The sequence below is a fragment of the Stegostoma tigrinum genome, chromosome 1, assembly GCF_030684315.1.
Source record: "Stegostoma tigrinum isolate sSteTig4 chromosome 1, sSteTig4.hap1, whole genome shotgun sequence".
NCBI classification, from domain to species: Eukaryota; Metazoa; Chordata; class Chondrichthyes; order Orectolobiformes; family Stegostomatidae; genus Stegostoma; species Stegostoma tigrinum.
This window is the reverse complement of record NC_081354.1, coordinates 155,367,844-155,383,089: the sequence shown is the minus strand read 5'-3', so window position 1 is coordinate 155,383,089 and position 15,246 is coordinate 155,367,844. Positions and strand designations below refer to the sequence as shown.

At 42.7% G+C, this 15,246-nt stretch overlaps 1 protein-coding gene across 2 annotated transcripts in view; it reads right to left on the bottom strand.

Moving 5' to 3' along the window:
• Positions 1-15,246, bottom strand: part of LOC125455726 (coiled-coil domain-containing protein 68-like) — an 81,494-nt gene that overhangs the window by 27,368 nt on the left and 38,880 nt on the right. The window lies entirely within an intron of this gene.

Genomic DNA, 15,246 nt, shown 5'->3' with positions numbered 1-15,246 from the left:
GCCTGCATATCCCTGGGTACTACGGAAATTTTAGTATGCTCAGCCCATCTAACCTGCAGATCTTTGGACTGTGGAGGAAACCAGAGTTCCCAAAGGAAACCCATGCAGACTTGGAGAGAATGTGCAAACTCCACACAGATACAGTTGCACAATGGCGGAATCAAAACTGGGACCCTGGTGTTATGGGGCAGCAGTGCTAACAGTTGTATAAAGTAGGAATGAACAAACCTTAAATCAAGCAGAACCAATGTAAAATGAGTACTGAAAAGTTCCAGTGGGGGTATGAGAAATCCTTCAGGCCTCAGAATCCATGGATTCTGTAATCTTTACCAATCCTTATGTGTATTGTTTCCCTGCTTTGTGTTCCTGTACAGGTAACAATTTTCAGGTGGCCATTAACCTCTGAGTCACCGTGCCGCCCCACATTTTGCTGCAATTTCTGTTTTTGTTGGTATTGTACAAATAAGCAGGGCTTGTTACAAATATACTCAGCTGAAATAACTGCACAAAGGCTGATATCCTGTCACTAAGTCACCCTTTAGCTTGGAGTAAGTCGCCTAAACTGAGGAGATTCTAACATCTTGTTTTTTTTTGTGGAAATAATGTCATTGACAGAACACCACCAGGAAAAGTACCCATGTGATAAAAGCATCAGTAAAAAGCAGAGTCCCTAGGGGTCAGCCATGGATTTTCTGATTTGCCCAGTTAAGAGCACCAACCAATGATCTCATAGTCAATGAGGTCAACCTGGTTCCATTCACTACACCCCTCCCCACTCCTAAGTCAGGAGAAATAGACCTCATCTTTGGCTTGTAGCTTTTCCTGTGGTGTCTTTACTCCAAATCTGGTTCCTCTGACTTGGACTCTGACACGGGTGGCATCTGCCAAATGTAGCCCATCTCTTGCATCTGGAGCATCTCAGGAGAGTTCTCTCCTCTTCTTTCAGTTGTAAAGCCTCGAAGCTGCATCAATCTCAGACTCTGAGGTTTGTCTGATGCTGAAAAAAGTGGGAGGAACCTACGGTTTCTGACAGGCTTTCAGGCTGATCTGTGGGGCCAGGTGCATTTTGCCCCTGCCCCGTTTGTGAGGTAACAGTGTTTAGGTGATCCATATGTTTGTTCAGGACTGTCTCACCTACCCGAACTTTGTAAGTGATGGGACCTAACCTCACGTCAACCTCGCCTCATACGCAAACAGGGCCATTTCCATGGTTCAGGTATCAAACTTCATTCCCTGAATTAAATTGACTCTCTTGCTTAGAGGAGACGTTCCTGCTGCTGTTTCACTCTCCCCCACCTCCCTTACCCCAGCCTGGAAATATGAGGTTTAACCTGGTACGGAGTATTTTCCCCATCGGCAACTGTACCGGAGATATCTCTGTTGTTGCATTTTTTAGATTAGATTAGATTCCCTGCAGTGTGGAAACAGGCCCTTCAGCCCAACAAGTCCACACTGCCCCATGTGGGATGGTCTTATAAATGAACAGGAACTCGAACAGTTTGGTATCAATTGATGTTATAGGCTGCTTCTTTAAGCCTTCTTTCAACATTTAGATAGGTCTTTCCACTAGACCATTGGATGATGGATGTTATGGAGCTGTCATAATGTGCCGAATGTCATTTTAGGAAATATTTGAATTCCCTGCTGGTAAATGATATCGCATTGTCCATGACCAATAGAACAAAGAACAAAGAACAAAGAAAATTACAGCACAGGAACAGGTCCTTCGGCCCTCCAAGCCTGTGCCAATCAAGATCCTCTGTCTAACCTGTCATCTATTTTTTGCTCCCTGCCCATCCATGTACCTGTCCAAATATATCTTAAAAGATGCTAATATGTCTGCGTCTACCACCTCTGCTGGCAATGCGTTCCAGGCACCCACCACCCTCTGTGTAAAGAACTTTCCACGTATATCTCCCTTAAACTTTCCTCCTCTCACTTTGAACTCATGATCCCTAGTAATTGAGTCCCCCACTCTGGGAAAAAGCTGTTTGCTATCCACCCTGTCTATACCCCTCGATTTTGTAGACCTCAATCAGGTCCCCCCTCAATCTCTGTCTTTCTAATGAAAATAATCCTAATCTACTCAACCTCTCTTCATAGCTACTTCTGGGAGTCTGAGTATCACAAATGATGCTCACAGCTTCTCATCTCTGAGTTCGCCGAATGAACTTCAGCCATGACCAACCACTTTGAATGGGCATCCATAATGACCAGTAACATTGAGCCCACGAAAGGACTGGCATTATCTATATGCAAATGAATCCAAGGCTTTCCCAGAATGTGGGGGATGCTGGTGGTGGTAATTTTTGTCCTTGTTGGCACTCTGGGCACTGGCCCACCAATGCAGCTTTGTTGGCATCCAACCGTAGCCACTAGACATAGCCTCTCACTAGTATCATCATCTTGGAAACCCCTGAATGAGCTTAGTGGAGTTCAGTCAGTATCTGGCAGGAACCTTCACTCAGGACAATCTCACTTGCTTCCCATAGTAATATGCCATCCTCTACGGTAATGTGGTCTCACTGGGTCCAGACAGGTTTCCATCCTGGTTGCGATGGCCCTTCTGCTTCACCCATTACCACCAGCTGCTTCACTTTTGTTAGGACAGGATGTTTTTGGGCCTACAGTTGGATATTATCAGCGGCAACTGGAAAGGTGTCCAGGAAGTTTGAAACCAGAATGGATTCTTCCAGGGATAATGGGAACTGCAGATGCTGGAGAATCCAAGATAATAAAATGTGAGGCTGGATGAACACAGCAGGCCCAGCAGCATCTCAGGAGCACAAAAGCTGACGTTTCAGGCCTAGACCATTCATCACCCTCTCTGATGAAGGGTCTAGGCCTGAAACGTCAGCTTTTGTGCTCCCGAGATGCTGCTGGGCCTGCTGTGTTCATCCAGCCTCACATTTTATTATCTTGGATTCTTCCAGGGTTGGCACGACCGGTGGAGTATCTGCCAGTAGGAGGCAGCTCGGGGTATCTGCTTTAGCCACTTGGATTTCCTGGATGGCATTATAATTTGAGCAAACTGAGAATGAGGGCCTAACGCTGAAATGTACTGGGCATGGGTAGCTATGGGTAGCTCTGCCTTTTCTTCCTTTTGTAGCCCTAGCTATCATTAAGGTACAGGTGGAACTCCCTCACACCAAAGATGCCCACCAAACCCTCCTTCTCTGTTTGGGCATATTTGCATTACTCATCAGCCAAATTTCGGGAAGCATACGTTATTGGGCATTCCTCTCCATTGGACCACTGGTGACCCAACACTACCCCGACACCCAACGGGTAGGCATCACATGTCAGCATTTCCTCTTGCTTCAGATCGTTGTAGCTCAATACCTTGGATGATAGCTTTCCTGGAGGCTACTTTTTGGCTACGCGACCATTTCCAAGGCTGACCCTTTTTCACTGGCAAGTGTAAGTGTGCCATGATGGATGCCAGGCTACGTATGAATTTTCTGTAATAATTCACTAACCCAAGGAAAGACCAAGCTCACATACAGATTTGGGAGCCAGGGCTCTTTTGATCATGCTCACTTTCTCTTCCAATGGATATAAGCTGCTTTTGCCAACTCTGTAACACAAGTAGGTCACTTGGGGTGCACGGAACTCACATTTCTCCCTTCTAAGGTGTACATCCTCCTGGAAGAAATGATTAAACACTATGTCCAAATTCTTTAAGTGCTTTTTTTGGTCTTCCCTATTATTAATATGTCATCCAAATAAATGGTAATCTGGGGTAGCCCCCGTAAAATGTTCACATGGTCCGCTGGAAAATGGCGCACGCTGACAATACACTGAATGGCAGTCTTGTATATTGATATAAACCCTTATGGGCATTAATTGTACCGTGCTTCTGGGACTCCTCATCCAGTTGCTATTGCAGGTGGGCATGGCTCATGTCAGCTTCATAGAAGACAACTCTCCAACCAACTCTCTGTACAAGTCATCTTTGCAAGGGGTCAGATATTTATCCAGCTGCGAGAAGCAGTTTATCATTTGCTTAAAATCCTCACAAAAGCAAACTGAGCCATCAGTCTTCACAATTGGTACGACTGGTGCTGAACATTTTACAAACTGCACTTGTTTGATGATTCCTTCACTCCCCAGCCTCCTGATTTCCACCTCTACTTTTGCCCAGAAGACAAATGGCACCAGACGGGCATTGCAATATCTCAGAATTGCTTCCTGATCGTCAACATAAAGTGGCTTTGGCCCCTTCGATAGTCCCAAGCACTGCCAAAAAAATTCCTGGGTATTTCACTAGGATTTCACTGAGGCAGTCATTTTCCAATGGAAATATGTTGAACCAATCTTGGTGAATATTCCTGAACCAATTCCACCCCAATCGGCTTGGGCCTGAGCCTTTCGCTACCTTTGGTGGTAACTGCTTCTCATAGGCGACCGGAACCGAAGTTGTACCCTTAATCTACAACGTTCCTCAGTGTATGTTCTCAGTCTGGCTGAGGTTAAAGGCAGATTCTGAAACCAAAGTTACAGCTGCACTGATATCGACCTCCATGGGAACTGGGTGACCATTTAACCAAACATTAATTTTAATCAATTCCAATTTGACTGTCACTAAGTAATTTAATTGTTCCAACCCACATGCATTCTCCTGGGTGCCAGCCTATGAACTCTCTTACTGAAGTCAGGCCTTGTAGGATTCCTTTGCTGTCTGGAGTCAGCATACCAACAGCAACTACAATGCCCTGCCAACCCAGATCCTGAAGACCTTTTTAGCTGCCTGGTGATACTTGGCTTTGTTGTGGGGTTCTGTTGTGGGTTGGCCTAGGGTCTCTATGCTCAGGATATGCTCTGCGTCAGACTCTGCGATTTCTCACACTCAAGTGGTGTTCCCCAACTCAGTTGGAGAGATGAGGATGTTCACTTCCATTGGGAGGCCCCATAGATCTCATGCTTCACTTGCCACATTTTCTAATGACAAGGCCAGATGCAGTGCCTATTCGAAGTCCAGTCAGGCTTCGGCCAGTAGGCACTTCTGCATGATTACACCATTAATCCAACATACCAAACTGTCTCTTAGTATCTCTTGCAGGGTTAGCACAAAATCACATGCCTCTACCGGTCGTCTCAACCACATCAAAAATGATACAGATTCCCCTGGTTCTCTAATAGCCGAACAAAAACAGTAGCATCTCAGAATTAGAGGAGGTTTGAAGTCGTAATATTCCTTAAGTAACTTCTTCAATTCTTTGAAGGATTTGGTGTTTGGTGCCTCTGGGAAAGTTAAGCCCCTTATAGCTGAGGGTCTGCATACAGTCCGAAAGATTTACTTGTTGCTTTTCATCTGCCCCCAATGTCATTTGTCCGGAATAAATACTGCATTCCTTCCACACACTGAGCACAATCTTCGACAGCAGGGTCAAATCTGCCAAGCTTCCCAAATTGAGGCATGATGCCAGAAATGCTTATCCCAACTCCACTGTTGATAACTGTTACAAGTGAATGTCTTGTCCTGTTTTCTCACATTACCACTGAAATAACTGCACACAGTCTGGTAATCTGTCATTGAGTCTCCTTTATTTACTATCACCAGCCAGTTTGGAGTCAGTCATCTGGGCTGGGGAGATTCTAAATCCCCGTTCATATTTTTTTTTCTTTTATACACAATAAAAATACCAGGTGTGTAAATAACTTTGTCAACATAACCAGCACCAGGAAAGACACCCATGTGACTAAGGAGCCAATAGCAAGCAGAGCCCTGGGGGCAATGCCTATGTGAACAAGAAGATGAAGGGGAGTATAGGATTAAATCAAAATGGAATTGGAGGGGAAGATAAAACATTTCACACCCTGTGGTGCCCAATGCTCCTGAAATGTATCAAGTGTGCTGGTGGACTCTGCGTACTCCTTCTCCAGGGAGACCCGGGCACGGATGTTGCCGTGGAAAAAGGGCAGGCAGTTGGCCACAAGGACCTCCTCCATGGCTCGCTGCCTGGCCAGCTTGACCAGGTCCAGGAGCAGGACTACGAGGAGATTCTCAGACTTGCCCACTCTCCTCCGCACTGGGTGCCCAAACATCAGTAGTGTGGGGCTGAAGTGCAAGCAAAAACACAAAAGGAGGTCTTTAGGATAACTGAAAAGAGGGTGCAAGTGCCCACACCTAATTTATACATGGTTCATGGACTCCGCAGCGCCACAAAACAGGTAGTTGGGCTGGGAGTCCAAGAACCACCACAATGTGCAGTTACAGGGGACTGCTGCAGGCAACTCCTGGTTATATTGGTCAGCCAGCGCTTTCCTGTTTGGCCCAGGTTAACATCCCCAATCACTGACCTTATAGTCAATGAGGTCAACCTGGTTCCAATCACTACAACAGTGAGACCTGGCTTGGAGTATGGGTATAGTTTCGGTCCCTATATTTAATAAAGGATATACTGGCACTAGAGACAGATTAAAAGAAGTTCATGAGATTGATTCCTGAATGATGATGTACCAAGAATGGCTAAACAGATTAGACCTTTATTCATTAGAGGTTAGAAAAATAAGAGATGATCTTATTGAAACATATAGGATTCTGAGGGGCTTAACAGGATAGACATTGAAAAGATGCTTCTGCTTGTGCGCATCTTGAACCAGGAATACAGAATAAAATGACTTTCACTTAAATCAGAGAAAATAGGAACTGCAGATGCTGGACCAACCTCTGGACCAACCTCAGGGGATCTCTCTCCCACTGCAACTCTCTCGTCCTCTCCACCTATCTTCTCCTCTATCCATCTTCGGTCGGCCTCCCCCTCTTGCCCTATTTATTTCAGAATCCCCTCCCCATTCCCCTTTTCTGAGGAAGGGTCTAGGCCCGAAATGTCAGCTTTTGTGCTCCTAAGATGCTGCTTGGCCTGCTGTGTTCATCCAGCTCCACTCTTTGTAATCTCACTTAAATCAGAGATGTGAAGAGGAATTACTTCTCCCAGATGGCAACGAATATCTGGAATTCTCTACCCCAAAAAATTATTTGAAGGCAAGATCACTGAAAGTATTTAGAGAGGGGTTAGGTAGATTTTTTAACTATCAGGGAGTTGGTGTTAATGCTGAGCTAGCATTAAATAGGAGTTGAGGCCTATGACACATCAGCCATGATCTTGTTAAATGGTAGGTCAGGCTTAAGGGGCCGAATGCCCTACCCCCACTGCTATTTCTCAGATTGTCACCTACTAGCTGATTTATAAACAGGGAGTAGGTGTAGGCCATTCAGCCCCTCGAGTATGCTCTGCCATGCATGGCCAAACTGATGGAACTTCAAATGTTCACTCCCACCTAACCCTAATAATCTTTCACTCTTTTGCTTAACAAGAGTAAAGACATCTCTGCCTTAAAAATATTCAAGGACTTCACTTCTACCAACTTTTCAGGAAAAGAGTTCCAAAGACCCATAACCGTGTGAGAGAAAATTTCAATTTTAAATAGGCGACTCCTGATTTTTAAAGTGATTTCAAGTTCTTGATTGTCCCATAAAAGGGAACATCCTATCCAAATATACCCTGCCAAAACCCCTCAGGATCTTCAATGTTTTAATCTTCTTGCTCAACTATAGTCCAGCAGGTATAAGTCTGGTCTGTTTTATCTTTCCCGATAAGACATATTCCAGGTATGGTAAACCTTCTCCGAACTGCTTCCTTCCTTACATCCTTCCTCAAATGACATGACTCATAATGTGTACAGTGTTCCAAATGTGTCTCACCAGTACTCTGTACAACTGAAGCATAACTCTTTTCTTTTGTATTCAGTTCATCTAGTACCAAATTAAAAGATTCTATTCACTATACCTGCAAACTAACCCTTTGTGAATCAAGCACGATGAGACCCAGATCTTTATGCATCTAAGAGCTTGACATCATTTCTCTCATCACATAGCTAAATCCTTCTTTTCCATTCATCCTTTCAAAATGGATAGAATTTTGCAGTTTTCCCACATTATCCCTCATTTGTTACATCTTTCTTTACTCAGTTAAACTATCTATATCCCTTTGTAGTTTCTTTATGTCCTCTTCACAACTTACTTTTCTTCCTGCCTTTGTGTCATTAGCAAAATTCACAACAAATCTTTCTGTCCCTTCATCCAAGTAGTTTATATAAACTGCAAAGCATTGGGTTTCCAGCAGATGATCCCAATGGCACAGCACCCTTTAAATTTTACCAGCCTGAAAGTGATCCAATCATGCCTACTGTCTGCTTCCTGTTACCTAATAATCTTCTATCATGCAAATATGTTACCAAGTACACATGAGCATTTAGTTTCCAAAAGAACCTTTGGTGAAGCAAGTTCTGAAAAAAACTTTTCGAAACCCAAGTACAGTGCCTCCATTGGCTTTCTTTTTCCACAGCATTTGTTTCTTCCTCAAAACACTCCAATTGGTTGGTTAAACTTGATTTCCCTTTCTCAAAATCATGTTGTTTTTGCTTGATTACCTCAAATTTATCTCAGTGCCTCGCCATTACTTCCTTAAAAAAGTTCTAAACACTTTCACAATGACAGACATTAAGTTAACAGGCCATTATTGGCATGCTTTTGGATAGCCTAGGAAATGGAATATTGTCTAATCTTCAGCCCCTTTAACCAGCATCAGTTGGTTGGGTTATCTTATGGTTAGGTGTCAGATATACCTTTCTGTCCTGTGTCATAGCCTTTTTTTGAGTTCCTTCTACGCAAAGTGAGGTTCTTCATTTCCTCACCAGCCATTCTGTCTAACTGAGATTACAGGAAAGTATAAATGCTTTGTGGATATTTCACTGGAATCAAGTTGGCCACAGCAGTGTCAGTGGTGAGTCCTGGTTTCATACGCTGGATGCATGGAACCCTGCAATGGCATTACAGCATCTGCTGCAGCAGTCGTGTAGACAGGACTCTTAGCTGTAGTAGGCCTGGAGCGTGGACTCTTTCGGCGATGGTGGTGTCGGTGCCCGGAGCAGGGTTCCTGGATCCAGTAAATCCAGAACAGGGACTTTGCAGAAGTCCTGGAGCCATGTTTGCAACTCCAGTAATTTATTTCCACTCTTTTGCACCTCAAAATGGTGCTGGGTTGTGGCAGAACACATTATCTCACGAGGTATATGTGACAATACATCATTCATTCATTCATTCAAATTATCATTGAATCAGTTGCAACTCTATGAAGATGGGCTAAGACTGCCAAAATATATTCCACATGGGGTTAATGCAATTAGCAGACAAGAACATTTTCATTACTTCATTAGGTGAAGAGGTTAGGAAAAACAAGGAGGTATCTGAATAACTGGGAATGGGGAAAGTTCAGTGACTAATCTATCTCATCAAAAGCACATTCTGTACATTTGCAATGAAAAACTAAATTAGGGGATTAAACCCCAGCACTAAGACATGTAACACCTTTAAAGAGGACTCAAGATCGCCTCAGTAACTGTGAGCAATCGTGTGCAGGGCTGGCTAACTATCAAAGCAATCTGGAGTCCAGTCCATCGATCATTATTAACAGAAGACTGAAAAGTAAAAGCAGCTTGGAACACTGCCAAAGCTCTCAGTACACTTCCTGCACCCAAACTAAGTGTCTCACTTTAAAATGAAGGCATATGAAATTATGTTCAAGCAAGAAAAAGTTTTAAGAATCCTTTGCAGTGAATCAAGAGTACCTTTAATCAAAATGCCTTGGAGAATCGAACAAAATGTTCTAGAGATCAATTTAGGATGTCAAAAAGTCATTTTTAATAGATGCAGATCATGAACCTGCTATTGATGTCGTGGGTGGAATGTTCCTCTAATTCATAATGAATCAGAGAATAATTTTGCCTGTGTGAGCTAGGCTTGAAACCTGAAATTGGTTATGATGAATGACAGGATTCAAAGTGGATACATTTAATGAGATTGAACACCTGAGAAAATAGAAAACTTTAATGAAAGGGGACTTCGATGGAAGGTTACAACTGTAGATTAGATCTTGCACTACAACCACAAGCCATGTCCTGTATTGCCATAATTTAATTATTTAAATCAGATTCTAGGGATGGGAGATTACTCAAATCAATATTTTATCATTTTTCAAATGTTGCTTTTCCTATCGCCTTTGAGCTTCAGTGACCAAAGAAAGCTCTTGGGAGGGATAGCTGCTATATTGAAATAGCTGTATTGGTGTCAATGTCTAACACCACAGACTATACTGATGTGCTTTCTAATCAAATTGTAAAGAACTGTTCATAGTGACATACATTCAGGATCTCAGTGATTGTTGTAAGCAAGATGTAGCTGCAGTTGTTACAGAATTGGAATGGTGGCCTTGGAATCAGGATTAATGGGAACATGGGAGTAGGCCATTTGGCCTTTCCTGCCTAATCTGCCATGAGGGAGGCCAGAATCAGGGCGGTGAGAAGTGGGACGAGACAAATCGGAGCCTGAAGTCTGGGGAAGGGGTCAGGCCAGGGATGTCAGTCTGGGGATGCTTGGTCTGACCAAAGATAAAAAAATCCCAGACCTACCATATTGGAAGAAAAGTTTATGTCTGGAAAATGGATAGTGTGCGGTCAAATTTACAGGCCAGTGCATACAGATGGTTAACACTGGGTCAAAAAAGTGATGGCTAGTAGTTTGGGTTTCTTAAAGGGGGCAAACAGTACAAGACAAAAGGGGAAGTGGTTATATCACTGAACTTTTTATCCAGTGACCCAGGTAATGTCCTGGGGACACAGGTTCAAATCCCGCAATGGCAGATGGTGGAATTTGAATTCAATGGAAGTCTGGAATTAAGATTCTAATGATGATCATTCAATCCATTTTCGATTGTTGGCAGAAACATTTGCTTCAATAATGCCCTTTAGGGAAGGAAGCTGCCATCCTTACCTGGTCTGGCATTCATGTGACTCCAGACACTCAGCAATGTGGTTGGGTTTATGGGCAATAATTGCTGCTCCAGCCAATGAAACCCTCATCCCAAGGATGAATAAAATAAAATCAACTTTAATCTATTCACCTGGTGCAGCTAGACAGGCAGGCTGTTAAAATCAAGGTTACTGACACAGTCAATTGAAAATTACTTCCAATATTATCCAGCAGGGTTTTGCATGTTCCTACGTAAGCCTGGAGTAACATGAAGTTATGCAAGACAGGGCACTTATATGTCTGGAGGAAGACAAAGTAGTTTTAACCTGTGTATAGAGTTGCTGGGAATGGACAGGGATGTGGTAGGGTATAAAGCGGCTACCCGATCTTTATCTCCTGTCAACTGCTGTGCACCATTTATTCCAGGATGAAAGTGGACTGGTGCCAATGAGACCCCTGGATTAAAATCTCATTTGATACTTCTACAAAATAGGCACCCATTTCACTGGAGCAATTTCCCAACTGGAAATTACTAGAAGTTAACTGCCCTCAACCAAATGATATATTGTAGAGTAGGAAAAATACATACACAAACAGCATTCTCTGGCTCATTTTCCAGGCCAATGTTTTGGTCATTCAGAGTGAACAGGTCTTGTTTAAAATTTGAACTTGGCAGTTAACTGTCATTCATCATTGATTGGCACATTCTCCATGGAAACCCCTCTCCCAAACAGAGTCCACATGCTGACCAATCAGTACTTGCCTATCATGTAGTATGAATGTTGTTTTCTATTTGAGTTTGTATTTCTTGAGACTTGTCCTGTTGAGTACCAGACAAAAGTGTCTTCAATTAAGTCTACATGGACTTCCGTAAAAATTTTGACAAGGTCCCTCATGGCAGACTGGTACAAAAGGTGAAGTCACATGGTATCAGGAGTGAGCTGGCAAGATGGATACAGAACTGACTTAGTCAGAGGAGACAGAGGGTAGCAGTAGAAAGATGCTTTTCAGAATGGAGGGATGTCTCTGGTGGTGTTCCACAGGGATCAGTGCTAGGACCTTTGCTGTTTGCAGTCTACGTAAAAGGAAAGCATGGTTGGTCTAATTAGTACATTTACTGATAATACAAAGTTTGGTAGAGTTGCAGATAGTGATAAGGATTATCAGAGGATACAACAGGACATAGATCAGTTACAAGTGTGAGCAGAAAAATGGAAGATGGAGTTTAATCCAGACCGACGAACATTTTCAGGTGATGTATTTTAGAAGGTCAAGTACAGGTGGAAATTATAAGGGAATGGCAGAACCCTTAGGTGTACTGAAATGGGAGGGATCTGGGTATCCAGGTCCACAGATTATTGAAGGTGGCAGCGCAGGTAGATAAGGTAGTAAAAGAAGACCAATGGCATGCTTGCCTTCATTGGAAAGAGCATTGAGTATAAGGATAGGTGAATTTTGCTGCAGCTTTATACGACTTCATTTAGGCAACACTTGGAATAAATGTTTTGGGGAATGTGCAGAAAAGGTTTACCAGCTTGTTGCCTGGCATGGGGGATTTTAGCTATGAAGAACATTTGGATAGACTGGGTTGGTTTTCACTAGGCTGCAGGAAGTTGCGGGGTGGCTCAATAGATATTGATAAGATTGTGAATGGCACAGACAGAGTGGACAGTATGAGGTATTTTCCCGGCTTGAGGAGTCAACAATTACTAGGGGACACAGGCTCAAGTTGCGGGGGTTGGGAAGATGTTTAAAAGAGATGTATGTGGCAAGTTTTTCACACAAATGGAGTGCCTGGAACGCACTGCCCGAGGAGCTGGTAGAAGCAGACACAATAGCATCATTCAAGAAACACCTGGATGAATATATGAATAGGAAGACAGTAGAGGGATACAGATCCTGTAAGTGAAGACAGTTTTAATATGGAATGGCAAAATGTTTCAGCAGAGGCTTGGGGGGCCAAAGGGCCTGTTCCTGTGCTGCATTGTTCTTTGTTTTTTTTTTCTTTAAAATGTGTCTCAGCAATATTCAAATGGTAAAATCGTTAACATTAGATCTTTTGAGTGTAGTTTTGAACATTTTCATTATTGACAGAAGGCCAGGGAGCATGTGTATGGTGTAAAATAAACCAGGTGTGGCCTTGGATTTTCTAACTGACTTAGGGAGGGTGGTAAAAAGTCTCATGTGTAATCTCAGGCGGGGAACATAGATTGGAGGATGCCAGAACTAATATGCAGCAGCTTTCAATTTCACCCAAAGTTCCAGCTCCCAAGCAGTCAGACAATCCAAGCTCTTTTAGCCCTATATTCCATTAGTTGGCCTTATCCATTAGCCTTATTCAGTTTACATACAAACCAGGAACAAAGGTAGGCCACTCATTTCTCAAATCTGCTCTGCAATTTAATAAGATCTTGGCTGATCTGATTTTAAACTCAACTCTACATTCCTGCATATCTCCAATATTTTTTCATTTCCTTGGTAATCAATAATCTATCTACCTTTACCTTAAAAAAATGTTAAGTTTCTCCCTTTCAAAGAAGGGAATTCCAAAGACTCACAATCCTCTGAGAGAAAACTATTTTCCTCATCTCGACCTAAAATGACAAAGCCCTCATTTTAAAATTATTATTTTTAGTTCTAGAAACCAATCTGCCACTCCTTATCAATCTGATCCCATTTCATTGACATTTTGGAAATGTCCAATATTGGATTATAACATAAAGACAATATTATAAGCAGTTCTAATAGATGTACCAGCATAAGGCCTATATACAAAATTCTATTCATGTTTACATATTATTTTAGGTCATGAGCTAAACCTAGAATTTGTCATTCAAGAGCAAGATAACCTTAGCCAGCAACATAATAAGTTCTTGGGTTAGGTTTGGCATAATCAACCATAATTCCTTCTAATAAATGAGTCAATGCCTGACAGAAAAGTGCCTGAAGTAATAACTTTGGCTCATCTTATATTCATAGGCTTAAATTAATTAAAGTGCAGTGAAAATGGATTAAAATAAAATTGATGAAAAGATTCATAATTCATGTCTCATTTCATTATTTATATTTCTCACTGTTATAACCATAAATTTACTGTTCCTGGGAACTCAGAAATGTTTCCAAGCTTGATCATGACCAATTAATTAACCATTTTGATGCAAACCTATAGCCTTGTCCTTCTGAAGCGGCAACAGAGAAAATCTTGGGCCCTGATTTTAACATTGGTCAGTTTTTGGACAAGTGGACGACAAGACAAGCTGAAAACGTGCTTGCTCCTTTGTCAAAGGTGCCTGCTCAATGTATTCCTAGGTAAGAAATCAGCCGGATGAAGCAGATACAAATACAAGGAAGGTCGAGGAATCAGCTTTGGGAGCTGTGTCATTGGGGATGGGCAAGGGAAGGGGGTGCGGAATGTGCTTGCCATTAGGAAGGAGGGTAGTGCCCAATGTGGAGGAGGTATAAGCATTTCTGTGGGGCACGATGCTCCTCCTGGTATCAGAAGAAAAGATAAAAGACTCACATGTTTAGGCTACTTCTGGCCCATTGATCTTCTTCCCTAAATAAAAACCAGAAGAACTGCGGATGCTGTAAGTCAGGAACAAAAACAGAAGTTGCTGGAAAAGCTCAGCAGGTCTGGAAGTATCTGTGAAGAAAATAATCAGAGTAACATTTCAGGTCTGGTGACCCTTCCTCAAGGTCTTGAGGAAGGGTCACCAGACCTGAAACATTAACTCTGACATTTTTACTTCACAGATACTTCCAGACCTGCTGAGCTTTTCCAGAAACTTCTGTTTTTGTTCCTGATCTTATTTCTCATTCTTGTCACTTTGTGGGACAGGTGGCTTCCCCCTCAGATTACCAGTCACAATAACAGTAGAGCCTGGATGATTCCAATGGAATACTATCGTATGAAGAAGGGCCTCAACTGGGTTTCCTTGCCACCTCTTCAGATACATTTCTCCAACAGGTCAATAACGAGACCAATTTTTCCTGCTCACCAAGAGCCGTTCTTTGAAAATAACACTGGTAACAATCTCAAAGCAGATCTCAGTCTCATGACTAACTTTTTCTGCTTTCAGCTAATTCTCCAAGCAATGCAACAGGATTGAAGCATCTAAGCTGTAGGGAGAGGATGAATAGGCTGTGGCTATATTCCCCAGATCATTGCCGGCTAAGGGGTGACTCTATAGAGGTTTATAAGATCATGACGGAGATTGGAAAGGGTAAATAACCAAGTAATTTTTCCAGGATAGGCAAGTCCAAAACTAGAGGGCATAGGTTTAACGTAGAAGGGTAACATTTAAGAGGTACCTGAGGGGCAACGTTTTAATACAGAGGGTGGTGCATGTATGGATTGAACTGCCAGAGGAGCTGGTGGAAACTGGTTCAATTACAACATTTTAAAGGCACCTTGGTACATGAATAGGAAGGGG